This window comes from Mauremys mutica, chromosome 3 (genome assembly GCF_020497125.1).
Source record: "Mauremys mutica isolate MM-2020 ecotype Southern chromosome 3, ASM2049712v1, whole genome shotgun sequence".
NCBI classification, from domain to species: Eukaryota; Metazoa; Chordata; order Testudines; family Geoemydidae; genus Mauremys; species Mauremys mutica.
In genome coordinates this window covers 191,468,155-191,491,070 of record NC_059074.1, presented here as the reverse complement: position 1 = coordinate 191,491,070, position 22,916 = coordinate 191,468,155, and the positions used below count along the sequence as shown (strand labels likewise).

Here is a 22,916-nt window from a genome sequence, read left to right as displayed (position 1 = left end):
TATACTGCTTGCCTTCTTTTCCCAGCTATCCCACCCATGAGTTAATTACCTCATCAGCTCATCAGGTTCTCTGTAGGTCCAAGTGATCCCTTCTAACCTTCCAAACCCACCTAAACTACCTAAATCCCTCCTACTCTATTCATACCCAGTATCCTCAGTGTTCTCTAAGCTACCAGGAAGCTGGCTAACAGCACCTTGTCACAATGCCTGACAGTGAACCAAATATATTGCCCAGAAAGACTCCGTGGAAAGAGTCAGCTTTGATGGTTACACGGAGATTGGAAGAAATGAAAGTATTGCTTATTACACAGAACAGATCAAACCATAGATATTAGACACGCTACTGAACTTTGCTGGATATCTGTATTGAGTTAAAGAAAGGGATGAGCAGATTGTCGGAGATCTCTAAAATAAGGTTGGGTGGTGCCATGGAGACAACAGAGAGATGATCCATGATTATGCCTTTGTCAGTCACCACCTCTGCTTGCTATTCCAAACCCCAAGCTGTCATCACATGAAATAAATTAAAGAACAGAAATCAAACTGCATTACAGGAGAATGCCAGAGAAAAAAACCTCAAGTGTTTGTACTCCCACACAAACCCACTGGCTGTACATGACCCACTGCAACAAGGGAAGGAGGAAGGATTTGATATTGTAGGAGCGCGACTCCTTAAACATCAATTTTTCATTTCCATGTCTTTTCTTCAAGATGACTTGAAAAAAATGGTACAGGACACACGAAAATTGGCCCTGAAAGCTTTCACTATTCAGTGTTCCCAGGTCTGACTGGCAGTGAATTGTTACATCTTTATTACGGTCAGAAGAGGAAATATATCAGAAAGGAATGTGCAATGTCCCCCAACAAAAATCATGCTACAGGATGTTTTATGAATGTTTTACATAAAGATGATGCATGCAGTATGTTAAAACCTAAAAATGCAATATTTTTGCTCTAAGGCTTGTGTTCACTAACAAAAAAGCTGTGTTCTTACTAGAGCTGGGTGAATAACAGATTTTTTTGCTTTGGTGATAGTTTCAATCCCCCGCTCAACCCGTGCAAAAAGGGGAAAAAATGGTTCAGGGTCAAACCAAACCAGAATTTTTTTGGAATTTTTGGTGGATTGAAGAAGTGTGCTGTGGGTCTGTTCCAGAGTGGGGATTTGGACATGGGGTTTCTACAGCCAAGGTTGGTGCCCTAACTTCTAAACAACAGTAGCACCACTAACTAGGCCTCCTCCACCAGTTGCTTTGTAAACAGCCAAAACTATTTGTGTCAACTTCATGAAAGCTTCAGATTTACTGAAACTGCATTTTTGTTGAATAAACTATTCCTCTGAAAAATTATGTCCAGCTCTAGTTCTTACCTCATGTGGTACCTAACACAAGGTAAAATCACAGTGGAGAGAATGTAGCTGAAGTTTTTGTATGAATTAGCAGGCCTAAGTGAACCCTAATATCTCCCATGGTCTTTACCTTAACCTGCTAATATGTGTGAAAGCTACAAGCTGCTTTGTCCTTACCAGGATTTTATCTCATATTAGCTAGCCCAAGGCCAGAGTGCACCTTCATCCCACTGAACACACACACAGAAGGTGTAACAATGCCAAGTTCATATGACGACTTCAAATTCATATAGGTCTCAGGAAACAACCAAAAGTTCCCCATAAGACCAAATTCCCTATTGGCATAAGAATGCACAACTCTGATGACTTCATTGGAGTCATGCACCTACGTGGCAGCATGTTAGAGTGTTTTATCCCCTTTCCTAGGGTGCATCTAAAAGAGATGTATTTTCTCTAGATCCCAATAGCTAATACGTTTTAAATCCTAGTGTAGTTGGGAGGAGGGGGGAAGGAGTCTACGGGTCACTTTGACCAGCCACCATATTGAAAAAGATAAAGTTGCCCTGTCTGCACTAGGATTTTAAACATCACCTTGATTGATCGGTCTTTCAGCCCTCGTATAGATTGAACCAATCACAACACATCTTACTTTCTTCTCGTATCCGGGCCATCCTTCTCCATGCATGGCCATGTCTTTTCACAATAAAATCTTCCCATCTCTTTGGAAGTCAGCTGAGTGGTTGTTTCAGTTCCCGTCAGTACCACTCGGTGACAGCTGCAGTTCATCGATTGTCAGTGAGCCTCGCTATATGCCTGGCTCATTGCATTTTACTATGCCAGTTCTCAACAATGACATCCTGCATGCCACTCTGCTGACTGATCACTTCATTGGGAACTCAGTTCCGGATTGACATTCCCAGAATTGTTCTTTCCACTTTCCAGTGTTCATCAGTGCCCATGTTTAAACGTGTTAGCTATTATGTTCTAAATACACATGTTTTTCCTTGTGTAGATAGGGCACTTCTCACAGCAGAGATCTTTGGGTTGCATCAACACATAGGCAACACTAGAGAATATACAGAGCCATTGGGGTACATTCTGATCTCCTTTCTTGCTGGAGTAAAGCCGTTTCTTCATTAACTTCAGGACAGGAATCCTGAAAATGCTTGTATATGCAGTCTCATTGTCTTGCAAACATGCATAAACTTAAGTAGGTAAGACTGTTTGCAAGATCAGGGCCTTAAACTTTTGAAAATGGCATCATGAACTGTTGGCTTTGTGAAGTGTGACAGTCATTAAAAACTAATGGAGAAACAAGATTTGCTTCCTAAAAAGGCATGGTATTTTCATTCTCTCAGAGTCTGGCTCATTTGTCAACAATAATGGCCTCTTGTTACTTTCATTCATTCTATAGTATTTCATTAAGTGCCTGGATTAAACGGTGAACACAATCTAAGCATTTAGATTTTTATTAGCATGTGACTAAATCATTTATGAGTTACTAGCTGGATTCCAATTAGAGAAAAAAAGGGCCATCTATCAAAGATGATAAAATACCTGCAAGGAAAAAAGAGATTCAAGTATTGATTTTTAATATATTTCCACTTATGCATGGCGCATAAAGTAACTTGGATGGTAATAAACCAGCAGGACTTTGATATAGGACAAATTAACAAAATAATCAATTGACTGCGGCACTGCTCCAGGAGGGCCAAGAACCACTGCACTGTGACTGAGTGCCTCTCCCTGTGCAACAGAAAAATGCCAAGAAAATCAGCTCATTTTGAAGGAACAGGGTAAATTGTACTGCTGAGCTCCTGCAGTTAAATGACCATGTGTTACACTAAGCATGAATGATACATATACTAAAATTATTCCAGTGGATACATCTATCACAAAATCAATAACAGCGGAACAGCACATACAACCCCCCAGCCGCGGGGGGGTGAGGGGGTGGTGTTCATCTCAAGAATCAAGGGACGTCTCTGCTCTTGAATTTAAATAAAGGAAAGTTCAGACTGAATCACAGGAATAAAATTCCTGACAGAGATATCTATTAGGTGCTTATTTTTAACTGTGAGGGTGATTAACCATTGGGAAAAAACCCCTGGGAAGTGGTGGATTCTCCATGTCTTGACGTCTTCAGATCAAGACTGGATGCCTTTTAGGATGATAAAAAACGGTTACTTACCTTTGTAACTGTTGTTCTTCGAGATGTGTTGCTCATATCCATTCCATGTAGGTGTGTGCGCGCCACGTGCACATTCGTCGGAAGACTTTTACCCTAGCAACTCAGTGGGTCGGCTGGGCACCCCCTGGAGTGGCGCCACCATGGCACTGGATATATACACCAGCCAACCCACCCACTCCTCAGTTCCTTCTTGCCGGCTACTCCGACAGTGGGGAAGGAGGGTGGGTTTGGAATGCATATGAGCAACACATCTCGAAGAACAACAGTTACAAAGGTAAGTAACCGTTTTTTCTTCTTCGAGTGATTGCTCATATCCATTCCATGTAGGTGATTCCCAAGCCTTACGTAGGCGGTGGGGTCGGAGTGAGATGTTGCAGAATGCAAACTGCTGAGCCAAAGGCTGCATCATCTCTGGGCAGTTAGACCAAAGAGGCAAAGGTCCGGATAGAGGACCAGGTAGTAGCATGACATAGCCCCTGGAAGGGTATGTGAGTCAGAAAGGCAGGAGAAGAAGCCTGAGCCTTGGTGAAACGAGCAGTAAGGTGGCTCGACGGAACATGGGCCAGTCACAGGAGGTGCAAATGCATGATGTCACCCAAGATGGAAAGCTCTGGGAGGAGACAGGTAGGCCCTTCATCTGGTCTGCCAATACAACGAAGAGTTGGGGGCATACAAAAAGGCTTGTCCGCTTGACATAAAAAGCGAGCGCCCTACGGACGTCTAGGGAGGGCGAATGTGCTCCCGTCGCAATGAATGGGGCTTCGGAAAGAAGACCGGAAGGAAGATAACCCGGATGATATGAAAGGTCAACAGCACCTTCGGGAGGAAGGCCGGACGTGGCCACAACCGCCCCTTGTCCTTACGCAACATGGTGTACCGTTGGTCCACTGTGAGAGCCCGAAGCTCGGAGACTTGTCCAGCCGATGCAAAGGCTACAAGGAAAAAGCTGTCCCTCAGGACAGGTATCTCAGTGAGCATGTTGTCAGTGGTTCGAATGGAGCAGGCATAAGTCTGCTTATAACCAGGTTGAAGACCCAGGAGTTGGTGGGGCGGTGAACCTGGAGGCATAAATGCCCCAAGCCCTTGAGGAACCTAGAAACCACAGCGTGTGAGAATATGAAGCGGCTACTCTCCCTTGGGAGGAAGGTAGAGACGGCTGCCAAGCGCACCCTTAATGATGAACTGCGCCCGGTGCTGCTGTTTGAAGATCATAGGCAATCCCAGAGGAAATAGATCGGAACCTCTGTGGGGGAAACATTGTGTTTCGTAGCAGCAAGAGAAAGACTGCCAGTTGGGCAGAAACATTAACCGAGTGGAAGGCTTCCTACCACCCAGGAGAATCCTGTAGAACCGAGGCAGAACAATGTAACTCGGATCGGTTTAGGCCCACAGCAGGCATGCGGAGATGTGCAGGGATTGCAGGTCTAGGTGGTAAAGTTTGCCGTGATCCAGCATTATGAGGTCTGGGCAAAGAGGCAGGGGAATTGGTTGGCTACCGACAGGTCTAGCAACATGGTGTACCAGTGCTGCCTGGACCATGCTGGAGCGATCATGATCAGATGCGCTCTGTCCCTGCGGAGTGTTAGCAGGACCTTGCGAACCAGCGGGAGCGGTGGGAAAGCGGACGGCAGATGGCTCGTCCACGGCATCAGAAAAGCGGCCAAGATCGAGTCCTGGGAGAGGCCTTGGCATGAGCAGAACTTCTCTCTTGTTCCGTTCCCGCGAGAGCGAAGTTCCAGAAACATAAGGGATAACATCCGGAGGAATCAACCACTTGAGAGACCGGAAGGAGCTGCTGAGGCAATCCGCCAGAGTGTTCCAGACCCCTAGGAGAAAGGATGCTACCAGGTCCGTCAGTGGAGCTGTGCAGGAGTCCCGGAGCTGGATAGCTCCCTGCAAAGAGAGGAGGACTGTGCTCCTCCGTGCTTGTTTATGCAGCGGGTGTCCGTTGTGTTATCTGTGAACATCAAGACACAAAAGCCTTGTAGGTGCTGCTGAAGCGCCTGGTACACAAGGCAGACTGCTCTCAACTCCCAGACATTGATGTGCAAGGGCAGCTGTTGAGCCAACCAAAGATCTGGAGTGGGAAACTGACCCAAGTGAGCACCCCAGTCAAGAGATGGGGGTGTCCATCATGAGGGACACCGAGGGTGAGGTGGATGGAACAGCACCCCTGCATACATCAGGGAGGGCGTCGACCCCCAGTCGAGGGAGCCTAGGACGCTCGGGGGGATCGAGGCGACCATGACCATGCTGTCTCTGGCCGGGTGGTACACTGAGGTGAGTCATGATTAAAGTGTACGGAGGAGAAGCCTGGCATGTTCGGTTACGCACGTGCAGGCAGCCATGTGGCCCAGAAAAACTAGGCAAGTTCAAGCCAACGTTGCTGGGAAGGTCCGTAGACCTTGTACAATGGTTACCAACTCATGAAAGCAAGGCGTAGGTAAGCAGGCTGTGCGATACTGAAGTCCAGGGTGGCCTTAGTTAAGTCTATTCCCTGAGCGGGAATCCGGGTGGATTTCGTTATATGGATCCTCAGGCCTAAACGCAGGAATAGGATCTCGTCGACGCCCACACGAGTGGTAACTTGGGCCCCGGTGGCCCCTGGAATGAGCCAAACGTCCAGATACGGAGAACTTGTATCCGACAGTGGTGGAGAGGGCGGCGACTACAGCCAGACACTGTGAATACACAGGGGGCTGGATAGAGGTCAGCCGGGAGGACCGTAAACTGGAAATGACGGTTGGCCACAAACCGGAGGTACCTGCTGTGCGGAGGATAAATGGTGACGTGAAAATACGCGCCGTTCATATCGAGGGCAGCATACCAGTCTCCGGGATCCAAGGATGGGATGACGGTCCCCATGGATACCATGCGGAACTCCAGGTATATCATAACTTGTTGAGCTCCCGCAGATCTAGGATAGGTCTGAGACCTCCCTTCATGTTGGGGATTAGGAACTAGTGGGGTTAGAACCTTTTGTCCCTTTCTACCATGGAACCTCCTCTATAGCTCCGATGGTGAGGAGCGCCCGCACCTCTTGCAAGAGGAATTGCTCGTGAGAGGGGTCCCTAAGAGGGACAAGGAGGGATAGGCTTTTGCCCGATTGGTGGTTAGGAGGACCCTGATTTTGGCCCCTTAGGGGTCCTGACCAACGCCTACAACTGCCTCAGCGTCGCCTGCTGGAAAAGCCCTGTCTTTGTCTAGGCGCAGGGTAAGGGCGGCGAGGCTAGGCGGAAAGGTCGGCGGTGAGACATCGGCATGTACATGCCAAGAGGGAGTGCATAGTGACCTCGCTGACCTTTGGGCCTTGCAGCCTAGGGCCAGTTTTGAGAACAGGCCTTTGTCATTGAAGGACAAGTCCTGTATAGTGTGTAGCAGCTGCGAGGGAAGGCTTGATAACTGGAGCCATGAAATGCACCTCGTGGCAACACCCGAGGCCAGAGCCGTGGCTGTGGAGTCCGCTACCTCCAACAAGGTGTGGAGGGGAGCTCTCACCACTTTGAGCCCTTTTTCCAGGAGGGCATCAAACTCTTGACGGGAGATCTGAGAACCCGACTTCGTAAAGTCTCCCACTAGATGACAAGGGAGCAGGGGGAAAGACGTACATATAGGTGCCCTTCGCCCCTGGAGGATACCATGCACATGCATTCGACTCCCGTGCCTACGGGCGGGATAGTGGCCACTTGGAGATTCATAGTGAATGCCACCCGTCTCGGGAGGTCCTGATGGGCCCCCAGGCCGATTAGGGGAGGGTCCAAGGAGCACGCTTCTGCCACCACCTCATCTGGGGAGGAGGGAGACGAAAAGCCGGGGCAAGTGGGTCTTGTGTGGGCTCACGCTCCTGGACGACCTGCTGATCTGGTGGGATGTGGGAATCCGGTGGCAGAACCGGACTCCCTCCGTAGCGGTCGGAGAGGGACGACTAACTGTCACCCCTGGTACCCAGTGCTCTGACAGAACAGAGCGCGATGGGAGCACAGGTAGCGCGCCCAAGATGTACAGGGCAGCCACTGATGGAGGTCAGGGACCTGTCCTGGAGCACCCGGAAGACTCTGGTGTCCACATCAGAATGGATGGCCATGGCGCTCGACACGGCACCGGGAATCGGTACCGTGAGGCCTACCGGTACCGGGAGCGAGAATGGGACCTGCGACCGGAGCGATGCCGGGAGGGTGGCCGAGATCTCGAGGCTCGACACCGGGAGCGGCTACGTGAGTCCACTGCCTGGAGCGGCGCCGAGAGCTGGATCTGCACCGAGTGTACCAGGTCGGGGAATGGGCCGCTGATCGGTGCCGCGGGTACGACCGGTACCGATATGGGGAACGGTGCCAGGACCGTGAACGGTGCCGGCACCGGGCTTGACGACAGGACCGAGAACATCTGCGAGACTGCGATCGTGAACGGTGCCACTCTGTGGTGCCGACGCCGGGTGGCGTGAGCAAGACAGGCTCGCGATAGACAATATAACCCGCACCGGAGGTACCGGGGGTTAAAGCAGCGCAGGTTCTGCCCTTGCCATTAACACCCTCGCTGTGGAAATGTTTCCTGCGTGGAGGGAATGGTGAGCACAACCACAGCTCGCATCGGGGAGCGTTCAGGTGCTGGACTCGACGGCTCCTGCGTGGCCGGAGTCTACGGTGCTGATACCGTCGGTGCCGCAGCAGGTACCGGCGCCGGGCAGTACGACGTAGTAGGGCGCTCGGGCTGCGGAGCAGACGGCTTGGACGCAGCTTAATAGCGAGCTCGACCACGGTTTGTACGGGGAGCTTTCCAGCACCGGACTCGACGGCTCTTGCCTGGCCGGAGTTAACGGTGCGGATATCGTCGGTGCTGCGGCAGACATCGGTGCCAGGCGATCCGACTGAGCATAGCGCTCGGCTGCGGAGCAGGCTGCTCGGACACAGCTTCATAGCGAGCTCGACCACGGTCCGTACCGGGGAGCTTTCTAGCACCGGACTCGACGGTTCTTACCTGCCTGGAGTTAATGGTGCGGATATTGTCGGTGCCGCGGCAGACATCGGTGCCGGGCGATCCCACTGAGCATAGCACTTGGCTGCGGAGCAGGCGGCTCGGACGCAGCTTCATATCGAGCTCGACCACGGTCCGTACCGGGGAGCTTTCCAGCACTGGACTCGACGGCTCTTGCCTGGCCGGAGTTAATGGTGAGGATATTGTCGGTGCCGCGGCAGACATCGGTGCCAGGCGATCCGACTGAGCATAGCGCTTGGCTGCGGAGCAGGCAGCTCGGACGCAGCAAGGATATTGTGCCTCTTCATCCTCCAGGCCGAGCAGACGTCGGAGCCAGCGACGGTCGGCGCCGAGAAGCCTTGGCGGTACCGGCGATCCGGTGCCGAGGGAGCGCTCCTGAAAATTAACCAGCGCTCGGTGCCGAGAGCGGAGGACCAAGAGCTGCCTCCCTCAGGAGCTGTTTGGGACGAAAGTCCCGCTCCCCTTTGATCTCGGATTAAAGGCCTCACAAATGTGGCACTTATCTATGAGGTGAGATTCCTCGAGGCACTTAGGAGAGGATCTCATGTCGGCATCGGCTTGTGGCCGGCCAAGCATTATAAAACCCTGTGGACCGGGCATCGGACCCGGCACCGGGTGAGGGGAAGGGGATAAACCCCGAACCCCTGTGAAATAAATACTATACTACAAACAAATAAAGTTAACTACAACTATAAACATCTGAACTATATACTTAACGAGAGAAACTACGAGTAGCTAGGGAAGTGGAGGTCAGCTAAGCCGCGCTCCACTGTTCCAACGACCGACACGGGCGGTAAGAAGGAACTGAGGAGTGGGTGGGTCGGCTGGTGTATATATCCGGCGCCATGGTGGCGCCACTCCAGGGGGCGCCCAGCCGACCCACTGAGTTGCTAGGGTAAAAGTCTTCCGACGAATGTGCACGCGGCGCGCACACACCTACATGGAATGGATATGAGCAATCACTGGAAGAAGAACACAAGTTACTGGGTTCCATACAGGAGAAACTGGATGGAATGCCATGGCTGTGTTATACAGGAGGTCAGACGAGATGGTCTAATGGCCCCTGCTGGCCTTAACATTTACTGTGGAATAATCTCCCAAGAGAAGTGGTTGAATTCACAGCATCTGAAATTTTACAGACTAGAGTGAACAAAATACTAGAAAATGTGTTGGCGGGAACAATCCTGGATTGGCTTTGAGATGCTCCTGATTATGACTATTATTGTTATTTTATAGGACACACTAGAATGTGGGAGGTGCTTCACATAAAACATGTGGCTTGAGATTTTCAAAGCAAAGAGATTTGGACATTAAAATTAATAGAAATTGGGAATCCAAATCTTTGAAAATCTCAGTCATAGAAGAAAGGTCCCTGTCCCAAACTGCATATGGTATAAATGATGATCTTTTCCATCTCTAATTTCTATCTACTTCTTAGGACTTGTTTTCACTACTGGGGAGATTGATGCTCCTGCAATCGATGCAATTGGTGTCAATTTAGCGGGTCTAGTGAAGATCTGCTAAATCAATGGCACAGCGCTCTCCGGTTGACTCCAGTACTCCAGATCCCCAAGAAGAATAAGGTAAGTCAATGAGAGAGTGTCTCCCATCAATGCAGCGCAGTGAAGTCACCGCAGTAAGTCGACCTAAGTTGCATCAACTCCAGTTACATTAGTCACGTAGCTGGAGTAGTGTAACTTATGTTGACTTACCCCGGTAGTGTATACAAGGCCTTAGTGGCCACAAACACAGATGTTCACGTCTCCTAACCATTTCTTTTGTCACATTTATGGGTAATAGAGCTAAAAGATCTTTGCTAGAGGAATGTTAAACCCACTCATACCTAGGAGGTTGGCTATTTTATAGCTACCTCATCAGTAGATTGGAAGGAGGCTGTTAAAAACTTACAGAGATGTAACAGATGGGAATTACTCCAAATCTCAAATTGTCTGATGTTTCTTTTAAAGCCCAAGCTAAGCAGTAGTCAGGTTATGTGAGAATCTCAACTTTCATTTAGAACAAAAAGTAAATGTGTAGGCCTCCTCATTGTGGAGAAAAGCATAAAAGCATAACCCAAGTGTAACTAAAGGCTCCAAATCCAGAAGAGAATAAAAAGAACTCACCATTTATTACTTTAAAATCTCATGATTTTTAAGGCAATCTCATGGATTTTTTTGGCCGACTCATAATTTTCAAACACTAAGGCCACGGGGAGGACCATAATATAGCATTTCAAACCTAGGCTTGCAGGGAAACAAAGAACTTGGCAGATAGAGAACAACAACAAAGTCTGGAAGCTGAGTGTAGACCAGCAAACAACAGCTCAGTGGCATCTGCCTCAAGGAGAGGGTACTGTTTAATAGTGCTGATACAGAAGCGGATTTTCCATCCTGCAAAAATTTTCAAGATTTTTTTGGGGAAAAAATCATCTGAAATCAGGCCAAAAAGCCAAAAGTTTTTAGATTTTGACCCTTGTTTATTTTTTTAAAATATAACAATGTAAATTTCAAAACAAAAATTTTGAAATGAAAATTCTAAACTTTTTGTTCCAAAAATGTCAAAACAGGATGTTCTGATATTTTCAAAACATTTCCAGGTTTTTTCTGAACAAAATTTCATCAAAATCGATATGGCTGCACAAAAAAAAAATCAGTTTTGTTGAGCAACATTTTCCAACAGAAAACAGTTTTTACAAAAATTTTCCAACCAGCTCCACTGTATAACACTTTGCCAAGGCAAAAAAGGCTTGGAAAATAACAGGCACACAAGATTTAAGTCATCCAACTCCCACTCCAGTGAGTGGGAGTGGAGCAGTTAAGCCAAATGTAAGCAAACTAAGGGTCCTCTCGATGCTTCGTCTGAGGTGGTGTCGCTGTGTACTGCTCCCAGCATATGGCTTTACCTACATTGCACAATCCATCCCTAAGAACCAGATTTACAAGTGCTCAGCACTCACAATTGGGGCAGATCTTCTGTGGAGTTCCAAGGCACTCTATTGTAGCTATTCCATTGTGACACTTTATGGAAGATCTTTAAAATAATCTAAGCTCTTTTGAATATCTAGTCCTAGTCGTGGGAGGTGAGCTGTGCTGAAACTTTAGCCTTTCATAACTAGAGAACAGCACCTTGGCACAGCACGGGTCCACAAACAGAGCAGGCTTTTTTTTTTTTGCCTTAAATTCAGCTAATCCTGTAAAGTAAATATCTTAACATATTAAAGACAATATTCCATAAATCTTGGTAATGTCATTATCAGCAAATTATCAGTTATAAAAGAAAATACTAAAGTAGCCCATAGTCAAGACCTGCAGACTCAGGAGAATGTAAAAAGTGTTGAGAGATGCAGTTAACTTGTTAGTATTAATTTTTTTTTAAATTTCACTATACCTTTTTTTTTCCTTCAGGAAAGTTCCTATAGAACTAACAATACATCTACAATTAAAGAGCATTATAACTAAGACACTGATCCTTAAGTGTCCGTAGGATTGCAGGTCTAGAAATTTTATTGGATTCTCCTATACCTGCTGAAAAAGAATTTCATCACATTCTGAAAAATTCAAGCCTCTTCTGGAAACTATCCACTCAGATAGTTGAGGAATAAATAGCTGGCTATGAAAAAATAATTTGTTCTTAATTATAGAGGTATGAAATAGTTTGATAATTGTTCTAAGTATTTCCAGTGTTATTTTTTTCCGTTAACATCAACCACTCATCTTATCAAATGAATTCCAAAAGATCTGAGAGGAATCTTAAGCTGATTCTTGCTATAATTAATAAGGTTTCTCTTAAAAGTGCTGTCAGACTGAGTCGGTATAAATCAGGAGTTCCCTTGAGAAAGGTACATCGTAGCAGACAGTAAAGTATGGTCAGATCAGCAAACTACTTCATCTGACATTGAAGAAATAATTCAAATTGACTATCCAGCATCTCATCCTTGATTCACAATATTAAGGGTGCATCTTTTATCACATTAGTAGATATTAACCTTTTTTTCTCTGTATATGAAATTCATTTCCATATTAACTATTATCTCAGAATCTTTATGATATTAACAGCATGTGTTTGAATTCTAAGCCAAGAGCATTGGTTCTTAACCTGAGAGTGACCTGTATTCAGGAATTTTATGTGACTGAATACTGTTAATGGCTGTATCTAATTATCCTCAGCATCTCCAGGTTTGTGGGAAACCAGGTGTCCAGGAAAAAGACTCCTCAAACTAATAAATATGTTTCCAGAAGTATAAGTAGCAAAGAATCCTGTGGCACCTTATAGAGTAACAGATGTATTGGAGCATGAGCTTTCATGGGTGAATACTCACTTCCCACGAAAGCTCATGCTCCAATACGTCTGTTAGTCTATAAGGTGCCACAGGACTCTTTGCTGCTTTAACAGATCCAGACTAACACGGCTACCCCTCTGATACTTTCCAGAAGTATGTTATAAACAAAACTGGGTGATTGATACAGGACACTTGTTATGGCAGATGTTTTCTGGAATGGACCGGGTGACTGATAAGGAATAATTGTTATTACAGATGGATTCTGTAATGGATGAAATAATGATTCATAGAAAGATGTTTTTAACTCATTTGGTTTTCATGGCTGTTAGTAACAATGACTGGATTAGAGGTTCCTTTTTACTCATTAATCAGGTAAACTGAGGACCATAAAAGAAATTCCATCTATAATTAGGACAACAGAATACATGTAAATTTAACTGGGGAAAATATTTGTGTCTCATACCGTACAGAAAGACAGAGGTTTTGGAAGTTAGATGTGGGGTGTGCAAACTGCTGGCATCCCATCAGTTACAGAGCAGAGAGACACAGAGGCCATGGCTTTACTTTATCCCAAGGGTGGCAATGTATCTGTTTATTCTGTGTAGGGCTGTGCTGACCTCTGACTGATAAACTTTGATTCATTAATTCCATTTGAATTTTATAATCTTGAATCACTATTAAATCTAAACATGCAGCAGATGGCACTGCGTGGGCTAACTATCACATCTGCCATTACAGAGGGTTACCAAGATTCCCACAGGAACTAAACTCAGTGAGGGGTATTCTGGCAGATAGCGGGACAGATAAACAACTCCAAAGAAGTACCCCAGGAGGAATATACTGGTTCAGACTGGATTCAAGAGGCCAAGGAGACATTACTGAGGGTCAGCAGCAACTAACTCAGAGACAGGGGCACCATTTAGGTAGAGCAGGGAGGGCAAATTTTGTTCCACAATAGAGATTTTGGTAGGGGTATCCCCCTGCCTTCCCTAAATGGCTCCCCTGCAGGTCAGCTCCATGGTGCAGCATGTCAGGATCCCGCTGCCAGAGCCTGTACCCCTTCTCCAGGGAGTGGCATAGGAAGGAGCTGTACTTAGCAGGATGTGAACTAATCACGGGGCTGCAGATGCTGGATGGCAGCTGGTGGGAAGGGAAGGAGGAGGATGGGCTGTGCGGCTGGTTCCCAGCAAGCTACGTGCAGCTGCTGGAGGTAGGAGATTGGCTTCACTGACCGCCTGGTGAGTGGGTGGCGCAGGGAGGGAGCGCAGGGGGCTAGAGCCACGAGGGAGTGTAGGGCTTAGGAGAGAATGGGGTGCAGGAGGGGTTGGGGAGAAGAGGTGCCTGTCCCCATCCCAGGCTCTGCAGCGGTCACTCCAGCCCCTCTGGGCCCTGCTCTTGCCTCTGCCCCTCCCATCCCTATGTGTGTGAATTTCCAAAGGGGTGGCACCCCAATATTTCCATTGTGGGGGCAGTAGCCCCCCAACCTTCCTGTTATGCCTCCCCTGCTGCCTGGTGGGAGGTGACAGATGGAGGCCTAAGACCTAAAGGGGCACCCTTCAGCAGAGAGGGCAGAGGCGCTGTTATCTTGTGAAAATGGGGCAGGTCCATTTTCAAATTAGTATCAAAAGGAAAAAAAATCCTCGATTATCAAGCAGTTTTCCATTTCACTACACGTATCTCATCCCCCCAGGATGCTGCAAGCTGGGAGGAAAGCTTTGATGAAGTGCTTAAATTAGTCCCCACCCCAAAGGGCGTGTCTTTATGTTGCCTAGCACCATGGGACCCGATCTATTTGAGAGCGCTCTATGCTACTGTAATACAAATATAAATATCAACACACAATAAGGCCATTCTGGGAAACACTGTAGAAAGTTGATCATTATTCAGTCCGTAATAAAATACCAAAGAAGTGCACTTTCTGAGCTCAAAGGTTTCGCTGCTGTCTCCACCAGCAATGTTAATTGCATGAGTTAAACACCTCCTCATTTAACCAAGTTCAGGTTAAGAAAAATGAAATTACTGACTTGGCTGTGCCTCACTTTGTGAACTTTCATTTGCCCGATATTAGCTCAGCGCCTGGTAAATGAGACGTTTTCACCAAAAGGGGCGGGGCAAAAATCAATATTCTGTCCATTTAGCAGAGACTCTCACAGTTCAGTGACATTCAGGCAGTGCTGAGTAAAGAGAAAAGGAATCAATGTGTACAAGGAGGCTGCAGATCGCGTTCAGCCAATTCCGCTGAGGAATCGATAGTGCTCTACTAGCCTCTCCTTTGAAATTCAAGTGAATTGGCTAGGCTGTAATAGCAAGATGAATGAAGAGATTGACGCTGTATTTCCGCATTTGCAATGATAGGAGTCTAAGAGCAATTGGGTAGTTCCAACAATGCCCCCATTGCAAGACAGCAAACCAATTTAATTTGATCAGGAAATAAAAGCTATCAATGAGAATGGAATTTCACAGGAATGGAATATAACTGTATAACAGTAAACACCTACATTCCAAGGATATCTAATTAAGAGCTTCTTCTCTTATGCCAGGCTCCTGGCATAACAATTCTTCATTGCCAAAGCAGAAGGATACCATTTTACATTCAATTTGCGTAGATGTAAATGACTACAGACATTGCCAGGCAACGGAGAATTAGGCCCAATGAGCAGAGATTTTTTTCTGTAAGCTTCATGACCTCACTATTTATTTTGTGAAATGCATTTTTACAAATAGTAGATTTCCATTCCTCTTTCATCCATTGCTACTACTGGTTGGACCCAGGGCTGGTGTAACCAGTAGGTGAACTAGGCGGCTGCCTAGGGCGCCAAGATTTGGGGGCGCCAAAAACCGGTATCCAGCGTCACGGAAGTCAGCTGAGCGGGGAGCGAGGCCTCCATAACAAACCCACCCCTGCAGCGAGGGGTGCCGTGCAGGACGGTCAGTGGGAGCCTGCGGTGGAGCAAGGAGGAGACAGCGGGCCGGGCGCGGCAACCAGCGCTGCCAAGGGACAGAGCCATTGGGGGAGGCAGGACGTGGTCCTCAGCTCAGGTGAGCTTCGCCCTCCAACGCGCCGCACCTGGGGCCAGGCGCAGCTGCCTCCTGGGGCGAGGGAAAGTGAAACTAAATTCTGTTCAATATCTTTATCAGTGATTTAGATGATGGCATAGAAAGTACACTTATAAAGTTTGTGGATGATACCAAACTGGGAGAGGTTGCAAGTGCTTTGGAGGAAAGGATTAAAACTCAAAATTGTCTGGACAAGCTGGAGAAATGGTCTGAAGTAAATAAGATGAATTTCAATAAGAACAAATACAAAGTACACCACTTAGGAAGGAACAATCAGTTGCACATATACAAAATGGAAAATGATTGCCTAGGAAGGAGTACTGTGGAAAGGGATCTGGGAGTCATAAGCTAAATATGAGTCAACAGTGTATCATTGTTGCAAAAAAAGCAAACATTCTCGGATATATTAGCAGGAGTATCGTAAGCAAGACATGAGGAGCAATTCTTCCACTCTACTCTGTGCTGAGTAGGCCTCAGCTGGAGTAGTGTGTCCAATTCTGAGTGCCACATTTCAGGAAAGATGTGGACAAATTGGAGAAAGTCTAGAGAAGAGCAACAAAAATTATTAAAGCTCTAAAAAGCATGACCTATAAGGGAAGACTGAAAAAATTGGGTTTGTTTAGTCTGGAAAAGGGAAGACTGAAAGGGGATATGATAAACAGTTTTCAAGTACATAAAAGGTTGATACACGGAGAAGGGAGAAAATTTGTTTTTCTTAGCCTCTGAGGATAGAATAAGAAGCAATGGGCTTAAATTGCAGTAAGGGAGGTTTAGATTGGTCGTTAGGAAAAATGTCCTAACTGTCAGGATGGTTAAGCACTGAAATGGATTACCTAGGGAGGTTGTGGAATCTCCATCACTGGAGATTTTTAAAAGCAGGTTAGACAAAGACATAACAGAGATGCTCTAGATAATACTCAGTCCTGCCATGAGTGCAGGGGACTGGACTAAATGACCTCTTGAGGTCCTTTCCAGTCCTATGATTCTATGATTCATGGTTGTGATATTGGGAGAGATTTTTTAATTCCAAGGCAGGGTAAAATAATGGAGGGCAGGCTTTGGGGGAATACACTCTAGACTGTAACAAAACATCAGATGCACAAGCTGATCAATTGCCTGTATGAAATGGCCCATTCACCTACACTGGGCTTTACCTTGGGGTGCTGGAGATTTCAGACCTTTGTCTCCTGGACTGTCCTTGGGCTAAGGGAAATGGAGGAGAGTTTGCTAAGATGTGGCACTTCCTCTTTTCTTGGGACAGAGCGGAGTTCAATAGGCCTTGGAAGCTGGTGTGTGAAAGAAAGAGAAGGGATACCTGTTCTCTGCTCAAAGGGCCTGCTAGGCTGGATTAGCTGTTATCTGTGTCCCTTTTACTTAGTGTTGGGGCACTCTCTTGCTTGGATAATGGTCCTTGACAGGAAATACTATCAGCTGTTTTCAGAGTAGCAGACATGTTCGTCTGTATCCGCAAAAAGAACAGGAGTACTTGTGGCACCTTAGAGACTAACAAATTTATTTCAGCATAAGCATTCGTGTAGCCCACGAAAGCTTATAGTGAAATAAATTTGTTAGTCTCTAAGATGCCACAAGTACTCCTGTTCTTTTATCAGCTGTTTTGGGACTCTAGCCTCCTTTCTAGTATTCAGGATGTTTCTGAGAATGGCGGGGAAAGAGGAATAGTCATAGGCTTCCTTTGGAGTCTCTGAGATAACTTCTGGCCCTGGCTGCAGCTGCTTTGGTCCATTCTAGTCGTGCAAAGCTGCCAGCTATCTGGAGGTTCCCCTTGCATAAGGACAGTTATCAAGGCACTGACATCAAGTATTTCAGCATAGAGTCCAATCATGCAGTGTTGAACCTTGTGGAGGAATTTATGTGTGTGTGAAATAGCATATAGGCTACCATAACAGAATTCTCCAATCACATCAGTGGCAGCATCCTCCTACTGCAAGTGACTTCACAAGGTACAAGAAAAGAGAGTCAAGCTCAGTGCCTTTGAAATACAATAGACACACTCTGTCTATCAGACAATGCAGAATTTAGGTAACATCTACGACAATTTAGAGATATTACTTTAGTCACCAGAGGGCTCTCATTTTTCCATTAATACAACAGAAACATACTGTTACTGAATCTCAAAGTCAACGTATGGTCTCAAAGTCAAAGTCAATGTATGGTCTCTCAGGGTGCATCTACACAGAAAGTGGCAGCCTGTGGCAAAGAGTTTCAGATCCCAGGTCTTCAGACTTGGGCTCGCACTGCAGAGCTAAAAATAGCTGTTTAGACATTTGGGTTCAGGTTGGGATACCATACCATACCATACCAATCCATACCATGCCACACTTTCTTCTGCACTGCTGCTGGTGGCAGTGTTGCCTTCAGAGCTGGGCAGCCAGCCAGCAGCCGCTGCTCTCCAGCCAGCCAGTTTTGAAGGCAGTGCACAAGTAAGGGTGACAATACCAAATCACCAACATTAGTTCATATTTCAAAAATCTGTCTGGATGGAGATTGCAGGACCAAGAAGAGGTCATGTCCAAGAAAACCTGGGTTAACTAAGAACTGTACTGAAATACAAAGGATCTAAAGGTTATCACAATATTTTTTGTGATCTTGCAACCCCGTACTCCCTACAATAGCCTTGGGATACTCTTTTGGGTCGGGACCCCCAGTTTGAGAAACTCCGCTCTAGATCATCAGCTCAGGAAGGCAGCAGCTAACCATTGGCCCCATAATACGATGATTATCTTAAATGACTTCAGTGTTCTCTATCCAGTTCTTAGTGAATAAGCAACGATATTGGAAAATCAGCTAATACAATGTGTAGTAATGGGAGCACTTGTCACAGGATGGAGCAGGGACACAAAAGATTGAAAGGGCAAAGAAACTGTCCCCTGCTGCTCATTCTTTGTCTTCAGTAACTATTCGACTTTAGTTTAAAATAAGACAATATAGTTCTTATAATTTAGCTATGCATTTCACCACACACCATAGAGTGATTTTGTATGTAGTTTTATACTAAGGATGTACAGAAACAGACTGAAGTTCCAGTGGCTGAGACAATACTCCAGACTCCCTATTGTTAACTCTATAGCGCCTAAATTAATGCTTGGAGCTCTACAAAATGAAGACACAGGCCAGATCCTTAATGGCACCCAAGGGCGGCTCAGTACAGCTGAAGGCAGTGGTGGCAGTAAAAGGAGGTGTGATGGGGTATGTACCCCACACAGGCAATGAAAGGGTTAACAGGAGTCTGAGTCCAGTTAGGCCCCTTGGTGGCACTTGCCAGGGTTTTAGACAAATAACCCCGATAGAGAGGTGCTGGATCTTCATAAAGGAAGGAGGATAGGCTCAGTCGGAGGAAGACCAGGGAAGAGACCCAGGTGAGAGGTACCTGGGTGTTTCCTCTTCTTGGCTAAAGGCTGAGGGAAGGCTGGGAGGCATAAAGCTTGGAACTAGACCAAGAATGTCTGGAGCCAAGAGGAAGCCTGGGATGCCATGCTCTGAAATTGGAGAAAAAAGAACTTTGCGAGCATGAGGCTGAACCCAGCAAGAAGTCTTGAGGAAGGAGTGTGTGGGACCTGGAGAGGAAGCCTCAGAAGCTGAGGGTGCGGGGAAGGCTGCTAGAGGCCGGAGAAATGCTGGGTATGGACAATAAAAAGGCAAAGGCTACAGGAGATTATGATTCTTACCACGGTGGGCCCAAAAGAGAGTTCAATATGGAGCTGAGACAGAGGGAATACTAAGATGGTGGGATACAAAGGGTTCTCACCATGACATGCTTGAGAGAAGGCCCAGAAAAGTACTGGGAGTTGCTTGAGTTGAATTTTCTTTGAGTGATCTACATTGAAGATCCCAGGGGAGGACACTGGATCTTAGTAACCCCTAGGAAGAGGAGCTGAAGAGACTGGAATGCTAGGTACTGTTCTATGTGGACTTGGAACTGTAGTACCTTGGAAGGGGTGTGGAACTGAATTGTGACCTGGAAGGAGGGCCAAGTGCAAAAAGAGGTGGACCAACACAGAACTCGACTGACCATCAGCAGGAAGTGCTAGACTGGAGAGAACTGCTATGCCATACTCAGCCAAGAAGGGGTAACAGCGGTGAGTCCACTCTCTCACCTTTCCACTCCCCTAATCATGCTCGCTTCTCTGCCAGTCTAGTCACTCAGCACAACTTATAGCAGCATGAACGTGCTGAGCCATCTCATTCACCCTGAGGGCTGCTCTAAAGGTGCCAGAATCCCCAAAGAGCTATTACATCAACCAGGGATCATTGAGGCATAGGGACATCCCAGCCTAGCTTTCTGCATTGGCAGCAGGGGAAGAGCGGGTCATGTAGAAGCTGCTATGGCAGCTCTGCGCTGCCCGAGGATCCAACTATAGTGGGGAAATCCCAGGGCTATCAGGATTGTAGCAGTATTGTACTGGAGGAATGACATAAAGCTGCCCTAATGGAGCCCTGGATCTGCCCAACATCCCTAGGCTTACAATCCAGGTAAGACTAGATGAGGAGAAAGAGATGGAAGAATAAGGTGAACAGTAACAGGATTATATGAGGACTTGAGTCGCTAACACACATTTTTAGTTTTTTCCCTCAGGCTCTTGATCCTTTTTGTTATATTTATTATTAGCAGAAAAATGTGGCCCTCCTAGTGTGACAGCCCGGGAGGATAACGGGGTGCAAATTGCCCCCCATGCCTCTGTGCCAGTTACCTGTATAACAGGTTGCAGTGTGGGAGAAGGAACAGGTGCAGCAAAGCAGTTATTAACCCCTAGTGCAGGCTGGTAGGAAATATTAGGAAATTAGCCCTTAATGCACCTGGTGGCATAGCTGCACGAGCGCACTGGGGAGTATATGCTGCCCCAGTGCGCATAAACTCCCTCCCCCGGCCCGAAGCAGCAGGGACAGTGGGAGGAAGACTGTGATTCGCAATAGCTCATGATCCAAGCCACAGGATTTATCAAGTTCATGCTCTGTCCTGTAACAACAGTAATAATAGTAATGATACACTGCATTTCTTGCATTTTCCACTTGAGGATGTCAAAACACTTTACAAACATTAGGGTGAAATTTACTCCATGCATGGGGCTTGCATGAGACCTCTGACTTTAGCCTCCCAGTACTCATGTGTAGGAAGCATTATTATCCCATTTTACAGCTGGGGAAAATGAGGCACATAGAAGTCAAGATCTTAAATGTAGCCTGTAGATAGTTCAGAGAAAAAAAACGCAAACTGATTCCTAATCCTGTGCTTTAAACCTGGCTTCAAGTCACTGTCGTGACTCTCAGTGTTTCCACTTAACTCTGTACACAATTCTTCCCACTTGACTATCTTCCAAGAGCCCATCTTTTGCCTTGAAACATGTTCTTTGAAAAAATTATTTCTGCTTTTCCCATAAAACATAGACTTGTCCCCCCATTGCCCCAATCAACAATCTGAAATAAGCAGAGGACCCTGCTGTAGTCTCTCATTCATTTAAGAGCCTCACAATAGCCCTTCATTGTATGGGCTTGATTTAGCTTTAAATGCTCATTCCTTGCCTAAATGGCTTCCCATTAGAGGAGACAAATATACTTTTGCACAGCTACCCTAAGAAATAACAGCAGCATTACATTGTGGTGGTGGAGGCTCCATTCATTCAGTATGGCTGAGAGTAAAAGCTTATTTCAGCTGTACTTTGACGTTTATAGCTTTCCGAAGCAGATGATGCTTTCTGGTTGGGAGGTCCTATAGCAATGAAACATTATCATACACAAATGGCTTCAGAATCTGATATTTTCCATTAGTGAGCTGTTAGTCACATGAATGACTGTCCTCGAAGTCAAGAGGAGTGATCATGTAACTGCTCATCAATATAAGTATGGAGTTCACAATCTGGCCTATTACAAGTTGGGACACATTTTCATTTGTTTTCCTACCAAAGCGCTGGCCATTTTTCCCCTTTCCCTGTTTCTTCTATGTTATGAGCAGAGACCAGACCAAACTTTCCTAAAGACTACGTTTAGGCAGTTGGGGGTGGGAGAGAGAGGGGAGAAGGAAGGAGGAAAGCAGGTGTAGGGAGCAGAGTGGCTAATCTGCAGGAGACTAAAAAACCTGAACAAGACACTGGTTTTCTATATTATGAACACCCTGTTCTGAGAGTCATCTGCTCCTATTTGATGTATATATAATAATATAAAGAGAGATGTACCTATCTCAGAACTGGAAAGGACCCTGAAAAGTCATTTTCACAAGACTTTCACTAGCAGGACCAAGTACTGATTTTTTGCCCCAGACCCCTAAGTAGCCCTCTCATGGATTGAACTCACAACCCTGGGTTTAGCAAACCAATGCTCAAACCACTGAGCTATCCCTCCCCCCAACAGAGGGTAGGCACTATGTGGAGGAGTGAACCACTGCACATGGCTGCTTTCTCTTCCTCGTGGAACTCTTGCAGCCTGTCTGCAGGTTTGGCTCTCCACCTCACCATTCAAGCGCATAGGAATCACTGACTATTGTTTAATTGCCATCAAAAATCTTCATCCCATCTACTTCTCTGACAGTGTGAATGAATGAATGATTGAATGAACTTTGCTTTAATAAAAAAAATCCTTATTTTCATAATCCTTCCTGCTTGAAGGATACCCTGACATTCACCATCTTTATTAAAAAAGCCCATCCTTTTTAATAGTTAAAGCTGCATCTCCCCACATGTTTAATATTAACAATAATGAATATATGGAAGCAGGATTTATTATTGGTTTTTTAATACTTTCAGGCCTCTCTGTGACTGTCTCACTCAATGCAAATGAAAGATGCAATCACAGAATGATGGTCTTCATAAACTAATAGCCTATGGGTATTGCAGAGGCTTCATAAGCTTCCCAAGGACCTTCATAACTAGAAACCAGCAACAAAACAAAAGCTGATCTCATGATAAAGGGAAATCACAATACAGGGCTGCTTGTATTAGACTCTCTGCTCACGCATCAGACGGCAGCAGAATTGTTTACAGCAAAGCCACTTCCTTATTCTATTAACATAAACACATTGCATGGTAGAATACAAGGGAGCC

At 46.3% G+C, this 22,916-nt stretch overlaps 1 protein-coding gene across 1 annotated transcript in view; it reads right to left on the bottom strand.

The window, feature by feature from the left end:
- Positions 1-22,916, bottom strand: part of PCSK2 (proprotein convertase subtilisin/kexin type 2) — a 192,573-nt gene that overhangs the window by 101,010 nt on the left and 68,647 nt on the right. The window lies entirely within an intron of this gene.